Raw genomic sequence first — 4,765 nt, forward strand, 5'->3', positions numbered from 1 at the left:
CCCTGAGCTTTGGAATATTAGAAGTAAAGGAAGCACTGCAATGCGAAATACAGCAATTATAAAGGGGAAAAGGCAATGGAGAAATCCAAAACACCCAGCATTGCAGAATACTAACTAGAATTTATATGGGATGCTGCCATCTTGACAACATGCTGATGAGAAAATACAGTAACATAGTTCTTATTTAAAAACACAAAACCCTGGTGGGTTGCAACACAGCAGTCAAGGCCATTCATCAAGCTACATGCCTAAAAACCTGCACAGATGGAATGCTGAAATGGATGTTTTAATTGGTGTTTTTCACATTGACTACTGTGTTTCCTAACCACCTTCCCCCGGCAGTCACTTCAGAAAGGATTAACAGCAGCAGCTACTTGCTTGTGCTGTACTCTTTTGTTTAACACAAGACACAGAAAACACAGAAGTGCCAGCATGCACTGCTGATGTGGGGTATCAAGCGATGACCGTGGAAAAGAGCCTTTGTTTCTAGTTCTTGCAGGACTTTCCAGAACTCTGGTGTTCAGAGGTGCACAGTCACTTGTGTAAGCACACTGGAATTCAAGATCCATCTGCCTGTACAGTCATTCACTTCTCTACTCCTTTCTCTTTCCAGCCCCTGCATCTGCAGCCATTGACAAATCATGTCCTGGTTTTTCTCATTTGAGAGCTACCACACTTGGCTGCCTCATCCTGGCCTCATTCCCACCACATCCCCAGGACTGATGGCTGCAGGGACAATCAGTAAGAGTTAAGCCTGGAGGGCTTTTCCTTTTCAGATCAAAGCACTTCACACAAACTGTTTCAGCAAAGAGGGAAGAGCAGACTTCGGAGTGTATGGAAATTGGCAGCAACTTTTTATTAGCCTGAAGGTAAAGCAACTGCATTGTATTGGGATTATTTTTCTTTTAAGAAAGGAACATTTTAGTTTATATAGCAAATTCGATGTCAAAGTTTTCTTAAATATGTAAGGACTGTTCTAAAGCATGCTGATGGGCTGCATTTATTAGGATTCTTCCTGCTATGACAGATAAAAAGTCACTGTCCAACAACATCTTGCTGAAAGGCTTTCAGCAAAGTCCCAGCAACAGGAGTAGGCAGTATACGTTTTGGTTTAAAACACTAAGGAAAAGAAACCCTTTACCTGCTTTTTTAAAGGCTCCTTGGATGGTCAGTGCTCAGGAGAGGAGGGGAGTCAATTACCACAAAAATGCCTAGCACAGTGTGGGGTGAACTAACACCCCTTGCAATCATTTGAGAATTCCCAGTTCTGCGATAAAATTACTCCCTAGTTGACCCATCCCCATTTTGCTGGGCACACATACACGCTTCAGTCCAAGTTCAGCAAATAAACACAAGCAAGCAATATCGGGTTGGACCCCTAGAGATGAATAGCTCAAATACCAGGGAAAGGAGCGTTGTCTTGATCTGTAGCAGCAGTATTCACTTGTTTTTAATGATTTGCATGTGTCTGACTGTTTTCCAGTCAAGGTGTAGGAACTCTGCAATGGATTTAGACCTTCCAGCAAGTTTCCTTTCTCTGATCACTTTTCACAGACCACTTCAAAGCAGTCTGCAGACACGCAGGGGCTCACAGCGTTAGCTCAGGAACTGAGTGCACAGAAAAGGAAACATGAAATGGAATCGGAAAGGAAAGCTTGCAGGAAAAAAGAACAAACAGGCCTGAATTATCTGCCAGATACCACATCCCATGTCTCTCCCTGACACCATTATCGGTCATGAGCTCAAGCGCTGGAAGAAAGACTGGGTTTCTTCCAGGACAGCAGGCAGGATGGGGATCACAGGAGCACCCCACAGACAGTAAAGATCACTGCTGAGATACATCTTGCACTGCAAAGGTGGCTGGGGAAAAATACCCCTTGGGGATAGGAAATGACATGGCAGACTGTTATCCTTTGGAAGTGTAACAATACCAGCGCTCATGCTAAAACCCCATATAGGATCTGTGATCAAGCCAGTGACAGCAGTTACCTGTCCTGTCCTCAGAGGATTTTCCTCCTCTGTGACTAAATGATTTTTTTTGTGCACATGGACTCATAACACACAACATCAAAGCTAACGAAGAGAAGGCAGGGCAGGGCAGAAACCTCTGCGGTGAGCAGGAGTGTCACAGGTAACAGGCCCTGCATGACAGGCGTGCTACAGCCTCCAGCATCCCTCCCATGCTCAGCCAAGAGCAACAGAGCAATTCTTGGGACCAGCCCTCAAGATCTCAGAGGACATGGCTAAAATAATGATTTGATGACACAAGAGACCTACCTTTAGCTCATACTGCCATCTCAAAAACAGGGTCACCTCGTGACGTGCAGAAATGATCCAGCACAAACTCGGGCTGCAGATTCCAACTTGTGCACAAATGTTGCAAGCTTCGCACTGGGTAAAGAATCATTTTTTCACCAACAGCTAGCAAAGAAACCCACTAGTCGGAGTGTTTTCCTCTGTCCTGTCTAGTTCACAAGCAGTGCAAGCACCGTCCTATTTCTGGCAAGATAGTACTACTGAACTTGTACACAGCCAAATTCCTCACCTGGACAACCACAAAGCTACACGCTGGGGCTGGGGTTTCCTTAACTGCTTCCCCAGCTGCTTTCCCTAGAGCCACCTCTATTAGATGAATACAAGAACCATGAAGTTTTAACAGCCACCATCATACAGCAGGTACCTCAATCTCCCAAGTCACCACTCCCACCCATATCATCAAGTATTTCAGATGGCAATTTCTCACCCTTTCTTGAGGACCAAGAAAAATAGCATCACCAGTGTCATACCAATGTACTGTACCAGTCAAAAGGTTTTCACCTTACACATGCAACTGTCCTTCACAAGACTGAAATTACAGGGTTCCTTAATCCTAGATTCTCATCAGCATGGGATGTAGGTTAACTACCAGGAAATCTGTTGAGCTCCATTACTGACATTCAACATCTTCTGTTGGAGGAGAGGCTACAAACTGTCAGCAGACCAAGCTCCTGGCCTCACATCTGCATTTCAGCTCCAAGTTTAACCCTTTTACCACATTCCCAGCCTAAATATAGAAAAGCATTTGCTCCATTTATTGACATCCCATATGTATGCATATCCAATGATGCTCTGCAGAAATAATTGCTTCTAATTCAGCATAGCTAAGGACAGACACCACCTTCTTAGAGTAAGCGGGACACCATCTGTATGAGAACATGCTCACTAACAGTACAAATCAGGACTATCCAAGCCAACTTCTGGGAAACAGCAAGGACTCTATATAGCACAAGAGCCTTCAGGCACTCAGATGGACCTCAAACTAGGCTAGATCTTTGTCATGAGAGCCAGTAAGCCACTCCACCAGGCCAGCCTGGTGGTTCAGGCAGTCTCTTGAAAGACAGAAAGTCAGCTCAAAAGCATCTGCTCCAATTATGTAAAGTCAGGTCTGTTTATCTCAGCACTCTCTAATAGAAGGTTATTGCACCTGAGGGGGTAGAACTGCTCACCCACACATACCCCCTTCTTCTTTGTCCAAGACCTAGCGTAATCCAAGAGCACTCAACTGATTCAGTGATATCAGAACAAGATGCTTCAGATCCCCGATAGGTGGATATTGAACAGAGGGGGCTGAATTGCTACATGAGATCACAATCTTTGTGGCTATGACATTGCATTCTTACATTATGTAACTATACACACAGTAGAAACTACTTCACATTTTATTCTTGTCAAGGCAGCTCCTGCCAGAATTAGGACTTTAAGGCCCAGAACTGACAATACCACTCCTGACACTTCACAGTTTTTGTCCAAAGAGAGCTTTGCAGAGGCAGGCTCTTTACCTAGAATAAAATCACCAAAATCAGACCCTGGAGCTGAAGCACTGGCTCTGTAGTAACGCACTCAACACTCTAATCTTAAGGGGGTGCTTCCAAACAGAAGGAAGACGAAAATACATGCGACATCCTACAGCATGAGAAAGACTCGTGGCGTCTGAGGCACACAATAAGGACAAGACTGCAATTCTGAGTGGACATAAACAGCAAGTTCCGCTTCACTGCTGAACACCTGATGTTCTCAAAACGAGTTACATCTCAACAATGCCTTCTAGAGTACCTAAAATTGGAGTACAGAATGTTTAAGTGTCCAGATACTCCATAGAGGATAGCTGTAAAGAGACCTAGAGAGCTATTCATGGTTCATAGGTTAATTCTGAGTATTTTTAATGGATCGTACAGATTCCTAGACCTGGTTTTATGAAGCACATTATATTCCATATAAACATGATGCCACCTGGCAGATGAATGCATATCTTCTGCCCTGTGATGAAGCAACAAGTGATCCGATAAGGCTCCTACTGATAAAAAGATGTATTTCTTGGGTAATTGCAGCATTAAAAAAAGCAGAATGCAGTCCAAGTTTTGCTCACAGGTCTCTCAAATAATGTTCACAGACACACTAGGATCATATTGCAATAGAAGGACGTACCAGTAACACAAAGTTGACAGACACATTTTACTTTCTGGGATATAAAAATCTATTTTCACAGTTCCTCCTATAGAAATATGCCGCAAGTGAAAAGCAATTAATTACAAGCTAGAGAGAAGCCCTACCATATAAAAGGAAGGTAAAGGGTAAAAACAGAGATGATGATGTCTCAGCTAAAACCTTTCTTATACAGCAAGAATTTTCCCTACATTCCCTTTCCCATAGCCAAGAACACCAAGTTAGTTACATTAACTAATAGGCCTTTTAAACAGCTTAAAAGAAAAAGCAAACAAAAAAAAAA

The sequence above is a fragment of the Lathamus discolor genome, chromosome 4 (assembly GCF_037157495.1).
Source record: "Lathamus discolor isolate bLatDis1 chromosome 4, bLatDis1.hap1, whole genome shotgun sequence".
Classification (NCBI taxonomy): Eukaryota; Metazoa; Chordata; class Aves; order Psittaciformes; family Psittacidae; genus Lathamus; species Lathamus discolor.